We start from the raw sequence: 27,691 nt of genomic DNA on the forward strand, positions 1-27,691 counted from the left end.
CAGAAAGTCATTTGACACAACTTTAGCATGGTACAGTAATATCCTTGTGCACAAATCGGGATCTATAAAGAAATGGTTTGCAGTCGTTGGTGTAAAAGAACTTTGTTGGTCTGCACAGATTCCTAACCATAATTCATTTAAACACCTTTAAGACAAACTGGAATGTCTGTCTGTCAGTGTCTGACCTCACAAATCTTGGTTTGCTACAAAATCCTACAAAAATAGCATGGGTCAAACTCCATATTGATGCCCAGAGTTTTGGAATTGGATGTTTAACATGCTTGTGTACGTGTGATCATAAGAACATCTGTTGTAAATAAAGATGACAAAAATTATTTTTGTTTATATTTACTATGAAATTATCTCAATATATCACAATATATATAACTAATAGAGATGGGGGGGGGTGTTATTCAGTTATGCATTGATTGTTTTGTGTGGCTTTAAATCCTTTTTTAAATAAATTTTTTAATTTACAGTATATATGTTTGCATTTAAGGTGGTACAATGTTGCAGTTCCTTTATGATCCTACAGATGGTGTGCTTTCAGCTACATGTAGTCATCGGCTTACGAACGAGTTCTTTTACGGGAGCATGTTTGTAAGTCAGATTTGTTCTTAAGTCCGACAAAGTGAGCCTTATACACCTTTGACACGAATATACAATATATATTCTGTCCCCTTTCCCCACACTGCCACCATGTGGTTAAAAATCTGAGACTACCTGTATTCAGACCTTGGAAGGCAGCACAGTGATCCATGTGATAGGCTCAAATCTGGATATTTATAAGATTGTGATATTTACAAAATCGAAAAATACAAATTGAATCAGCACCTACAGTGCAGGTAGGTATTATGATGATATCATATTGGGTGGTCCCTGGTGATTCCTGTCCAAACTAGTATCCTAATCCAACAGCTTAGAATTTCATGTCTGGCCACTCGTTCTCAAAATAGAGCACTTATCTTGTCACTTGCTGGCAACAAAGCTTCATCTCTGACCATTCGTTTATAACATAGAGCTTCATCTCTGACCACTTGCACAGAGTTTCATATCAAACCTCTCATGCACAGCATAGACCCTCTTACAGTATCTGGCTACTCGTTCACAAAATAGGGCTTCATATCTTGCAACTCAGTCGCACCATACTGTACAGCTTCATATCTGACTACTCACTCACAGAATACAGCTTTATCCCTGACCATTCGCTTATAAAATAGGGCTTCATATAGTATCTGACCACGCACTTAAAACATACAGTTCATATCTGTCCACTCACTCACAAAATTTAGCTTCATACTGTATGTGACCACTCATTTACAACAGAGCTGCATGGCTGGCTGCTCACTCACAACATAGTGCTTCATATTTGCCCACTTGTTAACAGCATACAGCTCCTATGAGCGGGGGGTCAGGGGTAGCTCAGTGGCTACAGTTTAGAAGGTCCCAGGTTCAAATCCCATGACCACCAAGTTGGGCCCTCAACCCTCAACTGTTTGAATGTATAATGAGATAAAAATGTAAATCACTCTGGAATGTAGCTCCAACAATTGGCATCTGACCCACTGCTTGCATGATATTAACCAGTTCTTACAGTAGATTTACCTACTCAATGCTGCAGGAACTTTTCTGGATATTCGAGAAAATAGTAGTGCATTTCCTTCTCATATCTTCCTATTTGTATTCAAATATGAAATATTATTTGTTCATTCTGAATAACATGTATGCATTTGATTACATAAGAATAGAGCATCCTTGATGCATTATTACTTATGTTAATGCATTTCACTACATTTCGTACTGTGTATGTTTGTGTATGTGACAAATAAAATTTGAATTTGAATTTGAATTTAATATCTGCGAAGCAGTTAAGTTGCTCACACCTTACCATAATCATTCACATATTCAGCAACCTATAGACACCATATAGTGTATGTGAAAGGATAAACAGAAACGTACTGATCTGGGCCTCAGATGCTTGACTGAAGTTGCTTATTACATTCACACCTTCCTCACATCGCTGATACACAACAATCTCTGCTTCCATCTGTTCTTGTTTCCTGAGCCATGGCAGCTCGAAAGTCTATAACTCCCAGGTCTCATGTTCTATCTGTTGCAATATCCACATCAATCTGGGAATATTATTCCACTCCTCCGCTTTCTTCCACTCTCATTGTATATGTGTCGCAGTGCATTTGCTGCTAACATCATGAGCTAGGATGAGTTGAAGTGATAGCGCAATCTTTCTGATCAACTCAGACTCTGTTGGCACTCGGTGGCTGTTTGCTATTCTGGCAGGTTCAGCGATGAGATCCATTTCCCCTGTGCGTATGTGTGATTGCCCCCATCTCGAGCACACACTGTAGTTAACTACTCCATTCAGCTCGGTCGCCTGGCACCTCTAATGAAATCTGAAATTATGGCAAACGGCTAATTAAAATTACATGCAGGTGTGAACACGCACACAAACATGCAACCCTTTCCTCCCTTTCGTTTCATCAGCAACTGGGCACTGATACAGAGAAACAGAGAAGTGGGCATTATATCACATAGTAAACACACACACACACACACTCGCACAGCTCTGTGACGAAGGTAATTACCATGGACGCCACAGGGAGAGGGTGAACAGGCTTTTATCTCTGGCACACATGGAGGTCAGTCTTTGCTCAGAGACAGAAAGTAGTGTGCATACTCCAAGCCTTTAATGGTGAAGTCATTTTTGTCATACTAAAAAGCTCACCACTGCGCTTATGAAGTGCCATCCTGTTGCTTTAAAGAGTAAAACAATAATATCCAGGTGGCACGGTGGTCTAGTGGTTGGCACTGTCACCTTGCACCTCCAGGATCTGGGTTGCATTCCCGATGAGGTTCGATTCCCATCTCTGTGTGCATGGAGTTTGCATGTTCTCCCTGTGCTTGGTGGGTTTCCACCGGGTACTCCAGTTTTCTCCTACTGTCCAAAGACATGCAGGTTAGGCTAATTGGTGTTCCCAAAATTGGCTGTAGTGTGTGTATGTGTGTGCCCTGCAATGGATTGGCACACTGTCCAGGGTGTACCCGGACTCATGCCCTAAGTCTCCTGGTATAGGCTCCAGGCCCCCTGTGACCCTAAATACAGGATTAAGCAGTATAGACGATCAGTGAGTGAGTGATGAGAACAATAATATGCTTATTCACTGCTTTGGTCATTTTGCTTAACTTCTTTTAATGGCATAATGGGCCATGTGGAAATTTGCTGGACCCTGATTTCCTATGTGCATATTATATACGGTATGCTGCAAAATATACAGTACTGAAACTCTGGGATCTTGGATGCACATATGCGCTTCTTGACGAGGCATAGCTCCAGACACGTGTTCCCAGTAGTGAAAAGAAAGTTGTGTTGTGCAGTTGTTGTTGGGAATGGGTCTCTCGACGAATGAAAAAGTATTCATAGTCGAGTATTTTCTCCATTCATATGAAAGTGGTCGTGAATGGGGCTCAAGTTTAAAAAAGGTGGCAAAACAATTTCTTACCATACCCGTCCCATTACCCCAAATTTACACCATCTGATGCTTACTTGTGGGGGAATGTTAAAGGGGAATGTGTTCAACTGTAAAGATCCGCCCGCATTACACGAGCAAATCGTCTCCTTTCGCGGGAGTCTGCAGCGACCTTACGCCTCCCGTGGTAAATCAACATGCTGATTGTGTTTATGTTAGTTTCTTTCCGGAGAAATAAACTCACAGATGACAACAAGGTAATATTGTTCGTCTTTTCATTTCAGTACTGTATATTTAGGCGCGTACCGTACCTATAAATAGAAATCAAAGTGCATAAATTGATATTCCTGTGGGGCTTTTAACGGAGAACATGTCTTTCCGGTTTGCATCAACAGTGGAGAAAATCATCATTTAAAACACGGTTATCTGGAAAGTGCAAGATTATGCTGTCAAGTTAGTTATGGGTGCTGCATTAAAAAAAAAGGTGCCAGGATTCAGCCATCCACATAACGACTCCTTATCCACAACGAACAAAATCTCCCCCATAATGAACTCTCGCACTAAATTGTCATTATTAATGCTCAACAAAGCTTTGTAGTGTGTACACATATTTGCCCCGCTCCTTCACTGCATTAATCACAAGCAATAATTAGCAGTAATGAGCTGCACTTCATGTGATCTTCATAGCAGGGATTAAATAAAAGGACAACGTTTTGTAGTACAGTCACAAGTGAGTTGCCATGTTGGCGTGTTACAACTGGAGGCAAAGCAAGCAAAAGCAACCCATCTTTTCTCAGCTTTGTGCTTACTGTGGTGTCATCCAACACTCATTAGATCTGTCTACAAAAGTAAAATCATGTGACGTGATGTCAACCTCCAAACATGTCCGGATTCATTTGGGCAAAATTAATGCAATTCAATTTTATTTGAATAGTGCGTTTACAATTTCTTTAATCTAATACAGTGCAGTTTAAAAAAAAAAGAGTACACAACCTAATGCATTCACTCTTTTATTTTGTTTTTTTTATTTATTGCTATCATATTCCAGTATTACACTGTACAGTGCCTTACAAAAGTTTTCATACCCCTTTGAACTTTTTCACATTTTCTCACATATTTTATTGGGATTTTATGTGATAGACCAAGAAGTGGCATATAAATTTGAAGCAAGGGTGTGTTTAGTGTAATGTGCATTGTTATTTGCATTTAGGCCAAAAAATAAAATTTTGGTGTCATCTGACCAGAGCACCAATTTCCACGTTTGCTGTGGCCCCCACATGGCTTGGCTCAAACTGCTAGCAGGACTTCTTATGGCTTTCTTTTAACATTTGGGTTTCTTCTTGCTATTCTTACATCAAGGCCAGATTTGTGTAGTGCACGACTAATCTAATGGATCTCATGATCTCTGCGTCTCCATGGGCCTCTGATTAATGCTCTCCCTGCCCGGCCTGTCAGTTAAGGTGGACAGCCATGTCTTGGTAGATGTATTGAACTGTGCTCTGTGAGATGTTCTAAGCTTGGGATTTTTTTAATAAACTAACCGTGAATTTAACCATGAATTCCTTGTTGCTGTTTGTTCACTAATGTTCTCTAACAAACCTTTAAGTGCTTCACACTTAAATATAGCTGTAAATACAGCTGTATTTATACTAAGATTAAAATACATGTACAGGTGGACTCTCACTCACTCTTTTACTCAACGTCTATACGGCTTTATACTATACAGGGTCCCAGGGGGCCTGAAGTCAATCCCAGGGTGCACACACATACACATACACTTACATGCTCATTTATACACTATGGGCTATTTGGTAACACCAATTAGACTAATCTGCAGGTTTTTGTACTGTGGGAGGAACCCAGAGTACCTAACCTTTACTTTCACTTCACTATTACAGTATGTGCCACTTTGCGTTCATTTATCTCATAAAATCCCAATACAATACGTTTACGTTTTTGGTTGTAACAGGACAAAATGTGGAAAAGTTCAAGGGGTCTGAATACTTTTGCAAGGCACTATATCTGTAACGCTGCCTTTAAATAGGCCTATAAGTGACATGTTATACATTTACATTTTTGGCATTTAGCAGACACCCTTATACAGAGCGACTTACATTTATCTATATTTATCTATATTGAGTAGGTGAAAGTTGAAGGCATTGCTCAAGGGCCCAAATATGTTAGCTTGGTGGTACTGGGGTTTAACCACTGAGCTACTCCTGCCCTGCATCATAGATTTTTTTTTCTCCCTAATTTAGTAGTAGTCAATTTTCACCAAGGCTTCGGTCCCTCCCCTGCAGTTACTCACCAGGGAGGGAGAGGGCTATCTCAAGCTTCCTGCAAGACATACAGTATAATGCATTTTTTTTTCAGAACTGCTACTCAGAGGGGCAGCGCAGCACACTTAAGACTCAGTCTTACTATGATTGATGTGAGAGGGCAAGTACACCACTCCTTTGCCATGAAAGTAGAACCAATTTTGCTCCCTCGTACCGTGGGCAGCTGTGGCATCATTCGGATCAATAGGTTTTTGTGTTGCGCCACTCGGGAACCCCTTGAATTTTCACTTTTACTTTTCCGAGAGATGTCTTTGAGGTCGAAATTGTGCAATGGTCTGGGAAAACCTTTTTCTGTTTTGCTCAAAAAAAAAAAAACCAACATCATCAACAAAACAATGTGATTATTACATTTTGATAGATGTTTTATTCTGGCCAGGGTCACAGAGGCTATCATATGAACACTGAGTGGGAATACACTCTGAACGGGATGCCAGTCTATCTCAGAGCAACACACACACACACAAGTTCACACCTAGGGTCAATTTCGACTAGCCAATCTCCCTAGCAGCATGTTTTTGGGAGGTGTGAGGAAATAGGAAACCCACATGGCCATGCAGAAAAACTAATAATACACAGTTTCTCAAGCCCAGGATCAAACCTGGAACTGTGCTATCCAGTGAAACCTGAATAAATTTATTCTGCCTAAACAGTATAGAAATCCTTTACGGTATATATGCCTTATGTATTTTGAGTGTGTGTGAGCGGTGGCACAGTGGCGTAGTGGTTCACATTGTCGCCTTGCACCTCCCGAGTTTGAGTCCCACCTCGGATCTGTATGCATGGAGTTTGCATGTTCTCCCCATGCTTGGTGGGTTTCCTCTGGGTTCTCCGGTTTCCTCCCATATTCCAAAGATTAGCCTAATAGGTGTTCCCAGATTGGTGAGTATGTGTAATGAATTGGCACCCTGTACAGGGTGTACCCTGCCTCGTTCCTTGACCCTGTATACAGGATAAAGTGGTATATACAATAAGTGAGTGTGTGTGATGCTCTAGCACCATCAAATCATAAAGGTGAGCTCCCACACTTTATGCAGATGTCCATGGGCTAAGTTTTAAAATGTTTAATAACTTAATAAAAATGTGTTTAGCCAAACAAATAAACACACAATTAATCAGTGGTTGTTTCCGCACTAATGACAGATGAAACTAATGACTAACAACAAAGAGGTTTGTGTTTAAATATAATGAGTGTATTTTACCTCCGGTGATGAAACAGGGCTTGATGTGGATGATTCTGAAAATCACAGTGCAAAAACATTGTAATTCATTATAATTTGGCAGTAATGTTATTTTTATTTTTATCTATAAGTAGATTGTTATATATATATATATATATATATATATATATATATATATATATATATATATATTATAGCTGTAAATGTAGACAGGACATGTCAATGGAACTGGAATTGTACATCCAAATGTAAATTTCTGTTTTTGGTTGATGTTTTGCTAGAACTTGCAGCTGGGATACTGGGTTTTAATTTAAGTCGAGTCCAACTTATTTATAAAGCACATTCAAACACAATAGGGTTGACCAATATAATAAAAAAATTAAAACAAAGAAAGCATTAAAAGCACAGTGATGTAGTGGTGGTGGCACCTCCAGGGTTGAGGGTTCAATTCCCTCTTCTGTGTTCATGGAGGTTGCATGTTCTCCCATTGGTGGGTTTCCTCCGGGTATTTCAGTTTCCTCCCAAATTCGAAAGACATGCAGATTAGGTTAACTGGCGTTCCCAAATTGCCCCTAGTGTGTGTGTGTGTGTGTGTGTGTGTGTGCCATGCAATGGATTGGCACTCTGTCTACTAGGATAGGCTCCAGGCCTCCACTTCACGACCCTGTAAAGGATAAGCAATATAAAAGATTAAAATATATATATTAATACATATATACACGCACCTAAAGGCACCTTATTAGGAACTCATTAGGTGTTTGACCCCTTTTCGCATTCAGAACTGCCTTAATTCTACGTGGCACTGATTCAACAAGGTGGTAAAGCATTATTTAGAAATGTTGGCCCATATTGATAGGATAGCATCTTGCAGTTGATGGAGATTTGTGGGATGCACATCCAGGGCACGAAGCTCCTGTTCCACCACATCCCAAAGATGCTCTATTGGGTTGAGATCTGGTGACTGTGGGGGCCATTTTAGTACAGTGAACTCATTTTCCAGTCTTCAACTGTCTAATTTTGGTGAACTCGTGCAAATTGTAGCCTCTTTTTCCTATTTGTAGTGGAGATGAGTGGTACTCGGTGGGGTCTTCTGCTGTTGTAGCGCATCTGCCTTAATGTTGTGCGTGTTGTGGCTTCACAAATGCTTTGCTGCATGCCTCGGTTGTAACGAGTGGTTATTTCAGTCAAAGGTGCTCTTCTATCAGCTTGAATCAGTCGGCCCATTCTCCTCTGACCTCTAGCATCAACAAGGCATTTTTCGCCCACAGGACTGCCGCATACTGGATGTTTTTCCCTTTTCACACCATTCTTTGTAAACCCTAGGAATGGTTGTGTGTGAAAATCCCAGTAACTGAGCAGATTGTGAAATACTCAGACCGGCCCGTCTGGCACCAACAACCATGCCACGCTCATAATTGCTTAAATCACCTTTCTTTCCCATTCTGACATTCAGTTTGGAGTTCAGGAGATTGTTCTTGACCAGGACCACACCCTGGGAAGCAACTATCATGTGGTTGGTTGATTAGATAATTGCATTAATGAGAAATTGAACAGGTGTTCCTAATAATCCTAAAAATCCTAAAAAATTTAAACAGTAAGACTTCCACCAACAGTGCATTAGAAAAATAAATAAATAAATACAGGGACAAGACCTTATTCACCTGGTCATTACACTGCATTAAATGCCAAAGACTACACAAATTATAAAGACAGAACATGTATAAATATTATTATTATTATTATTATTATTAAGTTTTCAGAATTATTAGTTTATTAGAGTAGATGTAAACAATGACGATGTGAATGGCAATATTTTTTTTCCGGACTGCTACATAGATGTCCACACCTATCAAGAATTAAAAAAAGAAAAACATATCCAAATCTCATTTAAATACTAATTCGGCCATGTACTAACATAATTTACTGATCTATAATTATTCGGAAACAGCACACAACATGCTCACCAACTGTGCTCCTATTTTATTAGATTGTAAACACAAAAAAAAATTGAAAATAAGAGCTTATTATTTGAGATCTTATTAAATCAGGGCCATAGATATGAATTAGCTCACTAGATTAGTACATTAAGCATAGAGACATTAAACAGTGTTGATGGTTTATTGGTCATTTATTGGATATATTGAATTTGGATAATCATATCTGTGTCATGCCATCTGATCTACTTTCTTCATCAAAGTGAAATACTGACAGCGATATTTTTGCTTAATTCTTTTGAATATATTAAAAGCTTTAAAGTGATAAAGATTGTATTTTCGGTATCTCGAGATTAATCAAAAGTGAACAACAAACAAACAAACAACCAGCACCGCTTTGGATCATAATTCCAGGCTCCTTGTGCTGTGAGGAAAAGCTCCTGCATGTCTTGGCATGCTTCCCAGTGATGGAGCAGGGATCGTGTAGAACTGACAGGAAGACTTGAGATCAATATTGAGATGAGGCCTCAGGCTGGAAGGGAAATGAATTCAAATTCTCTGTAGATCCAAATGTCAGATTTGTTGCGACTGATTTCGCTGGGGTATATCATGGCATTTTCAACTAATTTAGTGTTTGCTGGAATCCTGATCTCTTTTAACCTTCAGAGTTATACACGGAATACGAATGTCAACATCACAATTGTGTATGCTAAATTATGATAAACTAGTGTAATTAATTAGTGACTGTATACACTTCTCAAATCGGTTTTACTGATAACAAATTGAATGAAGACCCCCCCCCATGCTTTTACTAACGATCTGATGGACTGTTTTCCCCCCCAAAATTCCAGTTTTCTGATTCATGACTAGGTGGCCTGAATTTTGCACTTACTCACACAAAACTTATATCAAAACATCTGGCCGGGTCTCTCAAGCGATGTTTTGTTTTCTCTGCAAGTTGGCGCCAAGTTATCCATTAATTTTCAACAATGAGAAATTTCACTTACTCAATGTTCACAAGAACGACCGCAGTGGGATCAGCATTCATTAATGTACATTCTTCTTTAAAATCTTCACACCATTCAAATGTTTGACTGAACAGTTCCATCACCATACTGTGCCTGAAGTCTTATGTAAATGTCCATCAGTCTTTATGACTTTTTTTTATGAAATTTCATCCCAGTCCCAATTTAACTTGAACGCCCCTTGTAGAAGATAAAACATTAGTTATAACATGTCTTGTGGACATTCCAAAATTATCGCAACTGTAAACTGATTTTAAAAATATAATGCACAGTTTATTAATAAACTGATTGTTAGTAAATTGTTCTGATATGAGAGGAATAAAACACTTTGGGGTACACCAAATAGGGGTTAATAAAAAATAATCTGAGATCTAAAATAAGGCCTTATATTTATGTATTTTTATCTTAGAATCCCAGGACAAAAAAAAATTAAAAATAAACAAATAGACCCGCTATACACTCATATTTCCAGTGTCATATACTGTAATTAATCATATTGCCATGTGACACATACTGCACATTCTTATGGAAAATCTATGTATATTAACTGTTATAAATAAATACAAATGTCAATAAATCTAATGTGTTTAAAAATCACTTAACCATTATTGTGATATTATATATAACAAGCATTTCAGTAACTATTATGAGTTAATCCGCATCTTCAGTGAAAACAATAGAAAGGGAGTTTAATTGGTGAAGTTTCTGATGATCCATATATGATGGTATGTGAAGAATATACAGTAATACATTTGTTGTTCTTTGTAGTTATAAATAAGCTGAAGCATGTTAATCTGCAATGTCTTGGTCGAGTAAAGGTTACTGTGCTCTCGCTGGAAGTTAACACTCTTAATGAACCGTGTGTGCGTCAGCAAAGCTTATTCTAATTAGTCGCTTTAGCATCAGTTCGGTATGTGCGTGTGGGTGTGGTGTAGAAGTCGCTGTCATGGTTACCAGAACTGATTTCTGTACTGTATGCTTGTATACCGTGAATGCCTTTTCCACATGCTTAACGTACACTGCGTCCCTTAACTACAGTACTGTATGTTGCACTTGTGCTTGTCTTTATGCATTTAACATTGGTGGTCTTTTAGAGAAAACTTATTTAGCCTAATTAAGATGAAATCACAATAAGAAAAGGTTAAGTTTAAATAATAAAGGTAAAAATATTGTAAAAACAAAAACGTATATGCTATATACAGTACATGTATAAACTAAGTACTTGACTTCAAAAGTGCACCAAAAGTTAGAATATTGATAAAAGATAGTAAAAAGGAAAAGATCATATCAGTGCAATGAAACATTATGTATATGAGCCTATTTATAGTGACGTCAGAGAAGGAGATCCCTCTCCTGACACGTTGCAGTTATTGTCTATTGCATTTGGCAGTAAAAGATGTCCTGTAGCGTTCTTTGTCACAGCGGAGCTGAATTATTATCTTGCTGAGAGTGTTCTGCTATTTAGAAAGTAGGTAACAGAGAGGATGTAAGGTGTTCTCTATAATTGTTAACAGTTTGTGTAGCATTCTTCTCTCCACCACCAACTCCAAGCACTCCAGGGGGAGGGGTCCCTGGTATTTCACTAAGTTACCATACATTTTAAGTCGTAATCTTGCACGGTGTTTGATTTTGAACTTCCTGTCTTCCAAGAGCAGGATTTGTTCAGCTGGTTTTCCTAAACGGCTGCAGGAAATGCAAGTGCAGCTGGACTACGAGCTACACTTCACAATATATTGCTGTGCTCAGATAAGCCAGTGTTATGAGTGAGTGTGAGAGTGATATGTCGCTTATCTGATCAAAGCCATGCGCAGGACTGACTTCATTTCCCAGGGTGCCTCCAGGTCTGGCTGCCTAATCTTGGAACATCTTCATATTTACCCCAGGGTGAGGAGGCTCCTAGATAACATTGTTGTTGCAAATACATGACACTGCCAGCATGGTTGACTGCCTTTACTTTACCTTTTGGCTTTGGTCATGCCTCTTTCCTTCCTCTCGATGTGGTGAGACGATGAGGATTTTTGATATGCAGAAAGAACCGGAAGGCATTTATCACCGACAGAGCTTTGTATGTGTGTTTATGTAAAATACGTTTTTAAACAAAGAATTTGGGATGTGGGGTAATAATGGCATAATTATAATACTAATAATAAAATAGTTTGCATGTTCTCTGCATGCTTGGTGGGTTTCCCCTGGGTACTCTGGTTACCTCCCACAGTCCAAAGACATGGAAGTTAGGTTAATTGGCATCCCAAATTACCCGTAGTGAGTGTATGTGTGTGTGCCCTGCGATGGATTGGCACCATGTCCGGGGTGTCCCCACCTTGTTCCCTAAGTCTCCTGGGATGGGCTCCAGGTCCGCTGCGACCTTAAATACCGGATAAAGCAGAAAAGATTATGAGTAAGTGAGATAATAATAATAAAATAAAAAATATCCATCTAGGTCATTCACTATTTCTGTTGTTTTGTTGCCAAAATTACTTTCCCAGTAAACCTTGTGAAAATCTGTTTTAGAGCTTGGTCGTGTCTAAGATAAACCCTACTCTATTATTCAGTACTTTGTCTTAAAACACATTATTTGATATGTACTATGAATTATTCAGTAAGTACAGTTAAGCTAGCAGGAATGGGATGCAGTTAGAAGAATGAAGAGTGTAAAGCTTGGTCATGCCAAGAGATCATGGGAAGGGTTAAATACTGTGATGGAATCAGTCGGACTTCAGTTGCAGTTTTGTAAAGCAGTAGAAGGCATTTCTAACGGTTATTGATTCTTTAGATTTCGGCATGGAAAAGATTCAAAGATATTGTGAAGTAAAGCCATGGGCTTTTTTGGAACTGACTGGAGTACAGGAGCAGCAGCTCCTAGCAGATGGGTGCGTGAGTGTAGGCGGAAGAGTGGGTTGATGGTGAAGTCTTTTAAATGTGTAAGAGTGTGTGTGTATGTCTGTATAAATTATATATTTCCAACTGTCTTTATCATCAAACTGTTAAATTAAATTATTATCACTCATTTAATGGAGAAAATGCCAGATCTGTACTTTACTGAATATCAAAGGAGACCACATGGCATGTCGTACAGTATTGCTTTCAGGCTAACTACTATAAGCTAAAAATTAGCACAAGATCATGACAGATCATGACAGATCTCTGCCCTCTGTTATGTGCAGTTTCTAACAGCAAGACCTTTATGAATTTTTACTTATTGTGGCATGGTGCAGGGGGCTGGCTCGAACTCTGACGATCCCCTGGTTTTAACAATGTAGCCAATTACGCCATTTTGGGGATTGCACCCAAGGAAATCGAATGACCCTAATTATTACCTTAACTAAGGCACCCAGGTACGTTCACTAATAATGCAAGAGGCGTTGATTTCGTACATAAACACGTTTATTTTTTCACAATCATACACTTGTAACAGTTCAGGCCTTACGTATAGCAATGCTAAAAGTAGTTGCAACTATTTCATCATCAAGTGCATGCTACGCTAAGAATGATATACACAAGCTCCTAAAATACATGGTTCAGCCATTATAAACAGTGCAACCTGTTGTAAATAAGGCACCCATCTAACAAAGTAAAAAAAAAAAAAACAACTGATGAGGCCCCAGCTCCTCCTGCTACATTATCATTGTGCTTAATGGTGTGTGTGTGTGTGTGTGTGTGTGTGTGGGTGGGTGGGTGGGTGTTTGTGTTGCATAGCATACTGTATGTTGCTGCTTTAACATCCAAAGAAATGTAACCAGATGAACTTTTAGGGTGCCCTGTACAATTTGAGACCAAACTGTGTTATGCAGATGCCTGATATCTGACACTTGATAAAACACACGTGGTTTATCGACACAGGCTCGCATTTCGCATGCATTTCTAAACATTTAATTTATGCCTTTTTTTTTCTTAATTTATGCAACCCCCCACTCATCCAAATGTATAAACAGACGCATTATGCGCCATATAAATGTAGATTCAATAATGAATAAAATAAGCAATTATTACATACTCAATCAGGAGCAGTGTTGGGTGTAACAAATTACAAAATAACGCATTAGAGTACTTGGATTACTTTTTTGATGTAACGAATAATCTAACGTGTTAGGTCCGCCATTTAAGTACTTAGGTATTTAGTTACTTTTTCAAAAATGTAATCCGTTATTTAGACAATTTATGTAATCCGTGAGCCAGACACCAGTCATTCCCAATCCATTATCCCACAAGCCCCGCCCCCGATAACCTGCTCCCCCCTTTGTTATTTTTGCTGTTATACCCCTATCGCACATATAGTATGTGGTTTGACTTTCCTAGGACCGATGCACGGAAGGATAGAAACCAAATCACAGCGACAAAACTCGCGGTGGATCATGATGAACCTAACTTACTGTAAACCCTTGTAATTGGTTAGTCTTTTGTTTTTCCATCACCTTACTTCCCTTGGCATTAGTTGGACAAATCAAGGTTTTGAGTTTTTTTTTTGGCTTAGGTGTTAGCACTTTCACCTTGTACCTCCAGGGTACGGGGTTGTTTCCCGCCTCAGGGTCTTTGTCCATGGGGTTTGAATGTTCTCTCCGTACCTGGTTAGTTTCCTCCCACATTCCAAAGACTTGCAGATTAAGCTAACTGTTATTCCCAAATTGCCTGTAGTGTGTGAATAAGCATGTACTGTACAGTATGTGTGTGTGCCCTGCGATGGATTTCCACCTTGTCCGTGCGACCCTGTAAACAAAATAAACCGGTATAGATGATGAGTAACTAGTCACTCACTGTAAAATACTTATTGAAAAATAGGGAAGACATGGCACACATCTGCAGCACAGATGCATTTACTTCTGAAACAAACTGTTGAATGCAGATTGTTTATTTATTTATTTATTTGTAATTAAAATGACATGTGCAGACTGAAAAACTGGGGATGGCTGGCTTCCATTGGCCTGTGGGAGAAAGCCACTGCTTTAAAAAGGTCAGTATCTCTCCCACAGCTAAATATTAACATTTCAACTAATTAGATTTCAGCTTGGCCACTCTCAATATGGATCAAACTTGCCTTACATAAGTCTGACTAATTATCTTTGCATGGAAGTTTTCCAAATTTCCTGATGATCAAAAGCAGTATTGATATCCACCAAGACATATTTGACAAATGCGTTTTTAGCTGTTCATTACAACTACAAGATAAGATTCAACTGACAAATGTATTAAACTTCATGATCTTATTTTTAAGCAAATACTACCAATAATAATTGAAAAGCTACATTACATTCTATCTTACTTCAGGTACTATTCTGCTCTAAAACTCCGGCAATATAGCTCTATTTAAAAATAAACCTCTTTGTTAGAACAAGTGAAACAAAGATCACAAAGATGGATAACATGTGGATCCAGAAAAGCAGAGCGATCTGGTGTGAGAGGTTTTAATATCGATCACAGATTCAATAAATCTCAGAAAGGATCTCGGCAAGTATAATTGTGTACGATGTAATGCTTTAAATTGAAACAGACTATTACAGTCTACAGTAACACAGATTGGGAAGGAGTGTATTCTAGCCCTGGCACGTCCTTTGGGATCTCCATACAGCAATAAATCTCCCAGTCATCCTTAATTATAAGGGGAGCTGGGGTGTTCATTTTATAAATTAGGGAATATATATGCAAAATCACTCCCAGACCAGAAGGTTTGACGGCTAAGATAAAATCCACAAGTAAGCATGATGGCAATAATAGAGCTACATGAATGAGTATAACTCTGCACACAATGCCTAATTTGAAGGCGGAAATCCGATGCTTTCTTTTTAGCTTATTCAAATGGCAGGAAAACACCACCGTATGTGCCAATACCAATATTAAGGAGACATACAGTATAAGCCGGCTTATCCATGTACAACTATGAAGAAATGGTTTAAAGAGGTTTGGGTTTTAACAATAAGGTATTTACAGTGAAAACAAAGATGTAGGACCAAATCTCCCATCAAATCTTCTCTTAGAACCAAATGTTCTTGTTAATCTTTTCTTTTTTTTTAGCAGCCACTAAGCACTAGCCTTGTCAGGGCCATGGTGGATCCAGAGTGTATCCCTGATGAGTCAGGAACATTCCCTGGATGGGATGCCAGTCCAACAGAGGGAACCACATACCCTCACATACAGTATTCTCACACACATAATACTGTACATGGCACAGCTAGCTAGTTTGTTTTGGAAGTTTAAAGGAAATTAAAGGATCAAGAAGACACTCACAGGGCCAAAACTTTTAGATTTAAGCATGGACACTTATGCTGTAACCTGTGTTACCTTTATTTCCATAAAATGTAAGAATACATGTCTACTGTATGGTAAAGATGCAAAATTCACCCACATACAAATATAAAGCTAAACATCTGGCAGCATACCACTGTCTATCTTGGCACGTTTTTTAGTTGCCACCACAGGAACCATACTTTCCATACAGAACATCTGTATCTTTTATTATGGGAACATTTGCTTGCGTACAACCACAACATGGCTGAATGCTGCTCTGAAAGTTTTCCCACAGCCTTAACTAATAAATGTGGCTTCCTAGGAGCCGTGCTAACATTTGACCACCGTGCCAAGTCTGCTCGAAGAATTTGTGAGACAACCGTGTCAATTATGACCTTTCATATTCTCTCAAGGGTAGCTTGATCATCAGGGTACAAAGCCTACCCCCACATCATCTGCCACTTATCTACGATCCAGACCCAAAGGTTACTTTCGCGTCCACTTTGCACATGTGAGAAGTGTATTCTGGGGCACGCATAATGGCGCACATTTAAGGTTTGCATGGCATTTGGACCATATCTGATGCCTGTATGACATTTCAATTTTGGCCCAGCAATATCCCTACTGTAAGTTCCGAGCCATATCATGCCTAGAGATAGAGGCTCATCGAGGTTGAGTAGCGGTTTTGTTCTGGCAGACAGTCTCGGATGAGTTCATCGGCATCGTTCCATGTTAATATGTGGGCTAGATGAAAGTGGTAAGTGTGGACCGGCACTGAGCCATCACACATTTCCAATCTGGGGAAATTGTTGTCTCGTCAAACAATACACGCCAAATAAACTGGGCGAATATGGCATAAAATCTGGACAGCATGCAAAAATGGGACCAGCTACACCTGGAACATGTAGGTGTACATCTGCAACCTTGTTGGTAGGATGCCAGGAAAGGGTGTATATGTGTGTTGGATGTGATGACAGCTGGTCTCAAAAGACAAAACACCACATGCCGCAAGTTTTTTCTTTTCTTTGTTTTTTTTTTTTTTTTTCTATGATCTCGGGCAAAAATGGCTGGAAAAGACAGGCAGGAAACAAAGACTAAAGCTTGCTTCTCATCAGAGCTTGTCATTACTTTAAGACTTATCCTGTTTGTTAACCAAATAACACAATTATTTATTGTCAGTAGATACAAATACTGTATATTATTGTGCATGCTGTGAGGTTTAAAGGAGCCAATACAATCCTGAACATATAAAAGGTGTGAAAATTTTAAATATGTGCAGTACTTTTACAAGACATGTACCATCATTATATGTAATGTTACATTTTCTTATTAATTCAACAAATTTGGATACACAACTATGCAAGGAACACGTAAAATACAGTATATGTAATTTTTTGCATAGAGGTCCAACAGACATTCAACATTCAATTTTTAAGAATATATACTATAATACAGTGCATACTGTGCAATATAAAACAATACTTAAAATAATGTACAGTTTGGATGTTTTTAACAAAAGCAACCTCCCATGTCTACATATTCTGCTCGCAGCAATGCTTATGTCTCTTTTGTCCTGGAGTCCATACTTAGACAGGGTAACAGAAATTCTGTTTGGCTCTTACTGTGCATGTTTCATTTATACCAGAAGCACGTTGCTTCTTCTTTTCTCCCCTCTAAGGTCTGAAAAAATCTGTGTAGATAGAACCCCAGTAATTCTGCAGCATTTTCTGTCTACACTAAGCCTTCCATGAGCAGACCAAATATGAAATTTGATGAAAGTCAGAGATCTAAGCCAGAGCTTCTGTAGGGAGCCCTTCATACTTTGCCATGCCCAAATAGAAAATCCTACAGTAGGTCGTACCGCTACTTAAATTTATTCCAAGATAAACCAGATGAGACTTGAGCCTCTAGAATTTAAAATGCCATACTTGCTCAGTCAGCTGGCCACTGACCTCGGGTATAAGTGGGTCAATTTATCTTCTTCCTTCCTGCAACTCTTGAATATATCCTTGTTCTTTTTTTTTGCTTTTTGCAACCATCAAGTAATCTTGGCCCTAAATAACCACTGCATCAATGGAAGATTGGGTGCAACCAGACAAATGGCCCATCAGGGTTACTTTTAAAGGATTGCATTTATGGCACTATGCCCACTTTAAACAATATAGACCAAAGCAGACACAGTAGACCTATTCTTCCTAAAGTCAAGCTGTGACAATTTTATAAAATGACTGACTTGAGAGACAAGAACGTCCCTGGTGTATACCTTCCCATTTGGAAAATAAAATAACAATAAAAATCTGTTTTTTTTAACAAGAAACTAAAGAATCCTAAAAATAGTGAAGTTTTTAATATTTATGTTTAACCAAAAAAAAAGCGAGTTTTGATGCATTATGTGTGGTAACAGGTATAGCATGGTATGTTTAAGATTCTTCATCCTTAATAGCTTTAACAAAAGCTCCTGTAGCCCAGAGCAGGTCAGAACAACGTCATTATATGTAGAGTCGCCTAGTTATTTACAAAGAAACACAATACAGTAAATGGATGATCATTTTAATAGCTTATTGTTTAAACGATGGACAATGGACTGCTTTCCTTTGCATTATTTTTTTCTTAGGAGGAACAATAACAATACTCACACGCTCTCACTCATCTCACACCTTACTAGTTTATTCTGTATACAGGACGTGGGGGGCGGGGGGGGGGGGGGGGTGTAGCCTATCCCGGGGGACTTAGGGGGTGCCCTGGACGGGGTGCCAGTCCATCGCAGGTTACACACATATACATACACTTACATTTTTATTACTAACAATAATCAATTATATTTTAAACAGACCCTAGTATACAGTAGTAGTATACAATTAGATTTTCCCCATGATGTGACCTAATATAAGAAGAACCCCTCCCCTGGCTTGTTGCTTACAGTAGCTCTGTTGTGAAGGCTCTAGCTTGTTGGCTTGGGGATCTGAGAATCCAGGTTCAAGCCCTGCTGATGGTGTTTGCCACCCCCCACATACTACCCAGCCACTGCAAATCTGCATGCCAAAGTTGTGTGTGGATTAGATGGTTGACTATGGCGACCCCTTGACAGGAGCAGCTGAAAGAAAGTAATTCTGGTAAAGCCAGAGAGTTAACAGACACATTTGTGTAACACCCCAAACCTTCACAAACAGGTCTAAATGTTTTCCAAAAAGGCACACTTAGTCACATGATTAGTCCCATGATCATTGTATTTTTTTGAGAGAAAACATGTCTGAAAACAGTTAAAAAGGAAAAGATGCAAGCGAACAGGAACAGGTTCCTAAAAGGAAAAACATAAAGCGGCACCAAACACTTTTTAATCAAAGTAGAGTTCACATAGTAGAGCGGTTTGAAAGGTCATTTTGATGTACTTTGCATAAATTTGCATCAATCAATCTTCAGCAAGACCTCCTGTTTCCCACAATGCCACAAGTTATGCACATTTTGAAATAGAAAAAGTTTTTATAACTTTAATATGTTTGTATTTATTTCATACTCTTACATCATTTTTGTGTCTTATGTCATGTACCGTACACAGGAAAATCTTTGTGGCTCAAAAGATTTGATAAACCAAATACATTTTTAATAATAAAAGCAAATAAGTGAGGCGAGAAAGAAGAAGAAGCCTAACAAATTATCATCGCTGCCTTTTTCTTCTACACCCTTTAGACCTCAAAGCTTCAGACTGGTATCAAGAGGAAAAGGAATGTCAGACAAAAGGAGGAGACGGAGTGATTATAAACCTTCAGATCTGAAGATCATTCCTGCCTGTTGGGCTGGTGTACTAACGATTTAAAGCTGCAATAGTGAATTATGCAAACTGTCTGACAGACAGATGGCTTCATGGACAGTAAAGTGCTGAGACTCTCTCATGGAGATCAATCTCAGAAAGAACACATCATCCTGTTCCACTCCAAACATGTCATGATGAATCCAGCATCTTTCTATGCCAAAGGAAAGCTGATATTCTATTTATATCATCCATGTCCCTTTTTGTCTCAGACTATCTAGAGTCTTTTATATGTTTACTCTCCAGAAATACCTCAATTCATCATCTATACCGCTTTATTGCATACTAGCATTAGTACCGGTTGTTGACAACTAAAGAGTTTGTAATGTAGAAATAGTTAAAAGGTTAAAGCCAAAAATAAGCTGATAAACGTTAATGCAATCAGTGGTATTATTAGTATTTCAGCACATAACACTGGGCTCTCAGTTCAGGTATTTTACATGCCCTCATCTCGGACTGCTGCGGATATGTTTACTTTAACAACCCATCTTTGATCTCATAGTGACGCTTCACGTGGCTGATTTTTTTATTAGTGCTAGGTTTAAACTTCCTGCAGAAAGTATAAACAAACATTGATCTGTCCTTTCATCTTTAAAGGTTCAGTTTTCATAGTCGACTTGCCTTTTTTTGGTTAAGCCATGATGTGTCGCGTGTTCGCTTGTGTTTTCATGAGGATTTAGCGTAATTTCTGTGTCTTCCGCATATTCTGTGTATACACGGTGTAAACTATCACGTGGATTGGCTCTGTTCTGTGACACGTACTGTTTATATTTAACATAGATTATATTTGTCCGAATAAGCACTAGATGCCATGATGTAATCTGGCACATAACTGGTCATAATATCACGTCTACTCGACATTTTGATTTAATTTATGGAGCAGGTCTATCTTCAGGCCTGATATCAAAGGACTGGCAAAGTTATTCAATGTATGAAGCATAAAAATATCATTAAAAGAGCAAGACCAATGTACAGATAAAACCTTACTTATTTATATAGATATAGGGTTGTGGGGGCTTGGAGCCTATCCCAGGAGACTTGGGGCACGAGGCAGGGTACACCCTGGACGGAGTGCCAATCTATCACAGGACACACACACTCACACGCTCATTCACATACAGTAGCATGGTACAGGCAATTTGGGAACGCTAATTAGCCTAATCTGCACGTCTTTGGACTCGGGGTGGGAACCAGAGTACCCAGAGGAAACCAACCAAATGCAGGTCAGGTCATGCAAACTCTATGCACACAGACCGAGGCGGGAAGCGAATGCCTCTGACTCTCTGAATGACTCTCGAGGTACAAAGCAGACATTGCTAGCCAGTAAGCCACTGCACCATCCTTTTCCTGAAATTTACTACTGAGGTCTACTGATATTGACTGAATGGGTATCGCAACAGGTTTGGCGTAATTTCCTTTGTGACCCACTGACGCATTGTATTTTATGTCATGAATGCACCTGATGATGGACATGACACAAATCTTTGTCACAGAATAACATAAATTGTCTTAATATATCTTAATACCCATCTGAGGTGTTAATTGATGTTAAGTATAAAAAATGATATTTTCGAAAACTTAGTTTCCTGAAAGGTTGATGAATTGAGTGTCCACATACATAAAGGATGTGAAGGACTGAATAATTTGCATCTTTGTTTCTGACTAAACTCTTCACTGTCTGCTGATTGCTGTTGGTTCAGCTTGGGGGAAGATTCGAAATCCTGCTGTTCTGTCAGGATGAGTGTGTTTTGTTGGAGGGGATTTGTAAGTGTGTGCATGTGTGTACTGTGCGTGAGTCTACAATTTCCCTGACAGGGTGTCAGAAATAGGATAGGTATGGTGACGGTGCTGACAGAAGACTAAGACAAAGCAAACATATACACACACGTGTCCTGGTAAGATGGCACAGTGACTGAGAGGTCATTATCCAACACCTCTCTCTCTCTTTCTCTTAAACACACACACACTCCTTATCTCTGTATGTACAGTATAGGAGCTGTTATTTCTTTCTCTATGTCTACATTCTCACTCTCCTCATTTGTATGCAAAATTTTCTTTAAAAAATGATCAAGCATTGTCGCTGACACACTGGCACATAGAGACATGCACATTTCTCAACAACAACAAAAAAAAAAATGCTACTCCAGTATACTGTCGACTGCCGACACACATTATTCTTTCTCCGCATGGATCACTGTGTTTGATGTTGAATATATTTACGCAGTGGATTCTCATGCCGCACACACACTTACAGCACTGTTGCTGGCGAAAGGAGAAAAGAAAGTAGGAGTACGGGGTTCGACTCAGGGCCAGAGAATTGATTGGCCGCATGCATCAGAGACACACACACACACACGCTGCGGCTTTTCGATCTCTCATGGATTTGTGGGAGGGTGGCAGGGGACCTTTGTGGCTTTTCAAAGGCACTGGATTCCCACCCGCACCAAGTTAGGCCATTAATCTCTCAGTAAATGACATGTCATTCCTTGAAAGCTGCAGCCTCTATTATCCGTGCTAACACACCTTAAACTGTTCACTAACATGTGACCGTATGGAATATAGAGCGCACGCACAGAAATAATCCATTTTTTTTTGACACTCCTAAAGTAAAGCAATATTGCCATATGAGGCTTTGGTAGAGCGCGTGGACATTGTACAGTGTCACGCAGCCAAAGGGTACTTAATTAATAGTCGCCAAATAGGAACCGGGGTTTCATTCAATCCGGCAGGACGGGAAAAAAAATGGAAATTTTTTTAAAAACTAGTTAACACCAGGCTGGTTCGATAGTCTTTTGTGGTTATCTTGAATCTTTTGGGTATGCATTAGTCTCTGTCTCATCTGTGCTCACCTGTGACTTTACTTTTTCACACCCCTCCTTTTTTTTCTTCCTCTCTCTCTCTTCTCCTATTTCTTGGAAACACTGAGCTGATCCGCATGTTTGCATGGGTATCTGGGTTCGGCTTAGCGCGCTCAGCATCGATTAGCCATCACCCTCTCTCGTCCCGGCTTTGTATCGGCCTCGGTTGAAAGCCATTCACATCGTGAATAAAGAAGCAGAATTGATAAGCCTAAAATCAATGCTGAGCTTTTGCCCTGTGGGATGCCTTCTCATCAGCATCTCAGAAACTTCTCCCACACTACGCTCCCATGTTGTAAAGGCAAGAGCGTGTGTGTTTGGCGAAAAAGCCAGTTTCAAGTGCTTCTACTGTAATCACGAATTTTTTGAATCCAATTAAGGAAGGAATGAAAACTTTGCCACACATCATGTTTCTTGTTACTTTATTCCCTGTAGCTATTACTTAATTCTCCTGCTTTTATCTCTATTTTAAGTCTTCAAGTATAATACGTGTATCTACATTTTAATGATATCCTAAACTGCTGGGAAAGCACAGAGTCCACTCAGTCTCACGTGGTCTCTAATTATCCGTTTTAATCCGAGCAGTGTGCCAGGATTGCAGTAAGACTGTGAAGCACCTACACAGAGGCCCCAATCAGTTGAGTGACTATAGTGACCTGCGTGTTTTAATGAATGTCTTTTAATTTGGTCTTAGTTTCATACTGCACTAATAAGCAGTTCAGGAAGGAAGAAAAATTGTGCTGGGACGAAGCATGAAACTCACTGTTTTTCCTGAGATTATTGGTGTGTCTGAAACAGCCTCCGTCTGCCAGTGATGTCTTAGAATGATGATGTCTGGGAATTTGCAAGGAAATGGTTGAAGACATGCTTCTTACAGAGGATAAATGTTTTTCTGCCTCTGAATGCAGCATATGTTTGGGATTTGTGTATATCACGAGCATTCACAGACCAGCTTTTTGGTCTCTACCCAAATACAGCTAAGATGAACAACATTAAGGAAGTAATCACATCAGGATTCAAGAACAGAGCATATTAATACTAATGCATATTTTAAACCGCCTGAGGTTAGGGTTCTATATTGTTGAAGGTATGTGGAAAGAAATGTGGACTTATTATTTTATATACTCAACCCCCCACATGTAAACAGTGGTGGACTGTTTTCAATATTTTCTTGAACAACAAAAAGGAGGTGGAAACATTTGCAGTAGCAAATTGAACTTAAAAATTAAAGATATTTTAATTATAATTTTGAAAACATTATTTAGATGATTGCTATACTTGGTGCATTTACTATTTTTGCATTACTAAACACTACATAATTAACAAACTTTATATACAAGTAATAGTTTTAGATGAAATGATAAAACAACATCATTACTACAGACATACAGACGTCCTTATTTGTTAAATATAAAGAAAGAAAAACCATTTAAAAGTAATACCTACCAGCATGTTGTCCTTCAGGATTATATTTTAAATAAACTTGTTGATTATTTTCCATTCAACACAAATTCCATATTTCCGATATGTAAACCTTTTAGACCTACAGTAATTGACATGCTTCCTGGTTACCTTGATGCATTTTTTTTATCTCAGCATGCAGTTTTCGTTTATATTATTTAACTTTTAAACAGCATTCAGTTAAAAAGGTTAGTATGTGCATACCGGAAGATATACGTCTTTATTAGAGTATTTTAAAATTGATGTTACAATTTTGACAATGCATTGTCTGTAGTGGTTGCCATGTATTACGGCATACTTCCTCCAAAACTCTGTAAATATCAATGAATCTTACACAAAAAAAAAAAAAGATTTAGAATTGAAGTAGTTTTCCATAGTGTTTTAAGGTGCTGTATGATATCAGCCAAGACACAATATTGGTGCTGATTTATTATTTTTTTTATACATATAATACTAAAATTATGTATGCCAGAGAAGCTGCTATTGTCATTTATTCAACTTGGAAATGACCAATCTTCCTTCCCTAAATATTTTAAGTTGCTTTTGGAGAAATAATTTTATATGTGCCACAAAAAAGGCTATCTAAAACTGTCTTTAAAAAGCAAATGATTCATATTTCTCATAATTTTACGATCATAAAGTTATGATCGTAAAAAGCTTCTAGAAGCATATGACCTGTTAAATTGGTTTTTGGTAAAAACGTCAAAAGAAGAATGTAAAAAATTACAAAAAGCAAAGAATCTGTAGTGTCTGTAACCATGTCCAATTCATGTTGCAATATCTTAACATGTTTGCATTTTAGAATAACACACTTTTTCAGGTTTATGTATTTTCATATGAAATCTAAATTGGCCAATTTTTATCTGAATGACAATTAAGATCATTGAAAGATTCGAATTCAAAATAGTTACAGACACTACATTAAAGGGCATAAAATTGTTTTTAACAGTATTTATTGTTTTTTAGTATTTATTTTTATCAGATAAAAGTTTAAGTGTGTATGCATATTTATAAAAAACATATGAAAAATGGTGGTATAAGATCCTAGCTGAAAATTCACCTAAGTGAGACACTTTTGGCCATATGTCTAATGCTTTTAGTGCAGCAGGTGTCACGAATTCACCCATCCCTGACTCCTCGTCAGCTAGATTGCAGGTTTCATCACAAAATCCTGGTTTGACTTGAACGCCCTCTGTTTGTTTTGATTAGAACTTACATGTGTAAAAACACAAGCATGTGTTGGGTTGCTAAAGGTGATGTTTGTCTGTCTTATAACTGCTAGACATTGTTACCTAGGCAACATGAGTTTCACATTTTATACACTGGTCATGAAAACCAAAAGTCAATTTATAAAAAGTCAATTTATAATACAGAAAGTTCACCATTTCAATGTGTTTTTAAGTTAGATTATATGAATGCCATGATTATATTATGATATAATGCCTCCACTGCTATTATTACTTGGTCTCCACCCTGGTTTCCGTATCCTAAAGTCTGACAATGCCTTGCATTTTCAATATCATGAATCCATTCACTTTTTACTTATCATAACGTGTACCGAACAGTACGTCCTGTACCGAACAATATAATAATATTTAATATGTAAACAAAATGTTGATAATTTTCCTTAATCATGATATTTCACAGCAACTTAGACTTCCTTGATTATTGCACAGATAATGATAAATTCACATATAAATATGTTTTTTGGGAAAGCTTTTGGGCTAATATATAAAAATACTAGCTGGCTATATTAATCAGTCAGTTATTAACTCACATGATAAAAAACATGATAATAAGTTCCCCTTGAGCGTAGTTATGAGTAGTGTGGTGCCAAATGGAAAGAGAATTTACACTGTGGAAATGTCACGCATGACTGGTTGGTAGAGTGGAAATGAAGTTGGATACTTGGCGCCTTTGACAGAACAGGCTGGCTGGAGTGTTGTAAGAGTCACCTGGTTGCCCATTAATGAGCTGATGCAAGATATATGTCAGCATGACCCCTGTAGCAGCAATGAAGAGAGACAGAAGGAAAGGAAGAAAGAAAGAACGACAGTGGAAGAGATATATGAAAGCCTGTATGAGAGAAAGACTTGGAGAGACAGAACAGGAGGATGAGTGTCTGTGAAAGACAGCATGTAATAGTATGAGCGTGAGGAGTCGTGCCCTTGAGAACAGAGAGGGAATGAAGAGGAGTAGGTCAGACAGGTACCACGAATTGAAGCAATTGTCTAGAAGGGCGAGATGAAGTGGGAGAATACCTTGCGTGCACAGAACACCAATGTGGTGGGGAGCTGACTAAATAAAGCAACACAGACCTGTGATTGGTTTTCATTGCCGTCCTGTCAAAATCCAATGCTCATATTCAGATTATACATAGCCTCTATAGGCCATATTCAGAATTGAGGTACGCATGATTGCATTATGTAATTGGTGCAGAGCTGTCTGCTGAACACTACTGCAGCAGATCTTCTGTTATATCACATCTCAAAGGTGCTTTATTGGTGAGGGTTTGGAGACTACAGGAGCGACTGATGTGCACTAAACTCCTTGTCATGTTTAAGGAACCAGTTTGAGATCACTTACTCACTCATCTTCTATACCTCAGCTTGATCCTGTATTTAGGGTCGCAGGGACCTGGAGCCTATCCCAGGAGACTTAGGGCAATTTTTTATTTTAGATTTGTATAGGGCAGGCCTACAGTACAGTTTACAGCCTTCCCTAAATAACCACTTTTTTTTTCATTTTTCACACAGAAATGTTCATTTAACGTTTTTACGTTCGCTGTGCAAAACAAGAATTCTAAAACATTAGATTTAGCAGCCTGACCTTTTTTTTCTTTTAATGATGTAAATTCCCGACCTCAATTTCTCCCGCACCTCGTCTTCCATCTTCACTTTTATTTCTTTGTTTTTGTTGTGACTGGCAGCGGTGGCTGCTTGGGCTTTCGTGACTTGTCACATGACGAAACCTTATCAAAGAACTTAATAAAATATGAAAATAGATATTTCCAAACATTTAATATAGGCTACAGAAAATTGCACGCAACATAGATGGATTCTTTATTTAATTGTGTTTTTAATGACCCGCCCCAACCGGCCCCACAAATAAAGTAAATAGGGATATATTATCATAACTTTAAAGATAAATTCATCTATTTAATCAAGGCCAAAATGGTGTTCCTGTACAATAATATATAATTATAGTATAAAGTGATAGTACAGAACATAAGGACATCATGCAGTTTTTTTATGTTATTTATTATGTTGTTACTAATTTGAATCAAGATAAAGAAAAATACATTCTTTTGTAATGATTGACACTTGACACTGTTTCCAGCACTGTATCTTCAAATAAAATCACCAACCTTTACTTATCTTCTGT

The 27,691-nt window shown here is 38.4% G+C and overlaps 1 protein-coding gene across 1 annotated transcript in view; it reads left to right on the plus strand.

Moving 5' to 3' along the window:
• LOC128545645 (roundabout homolog 1-like) overlaps window positions 1–27,691 on the plus strand; it is a 219,816-nt gene that overhangs the window by 23,879 nt on the left and 168,246 nt on the right. The gene's annotated exons all lie outside the window — the stretch shown is intronic.

Source organism: Clarias gariepinus, chromosome 17, assembly GCF_024256425.1.
Source record: "Clarias gariepinus isolate MV-2021 ecotype Netherlands chromosome 17, CGAR_prim_01v2, whole genome shotgun sequence".
NCBI classification, from domain to species: Eukaryota; Metazoa; Chordata; class Actinopteri; order Siluriformes; family Clariidae; genus Clarias; species Clarias gariepinus.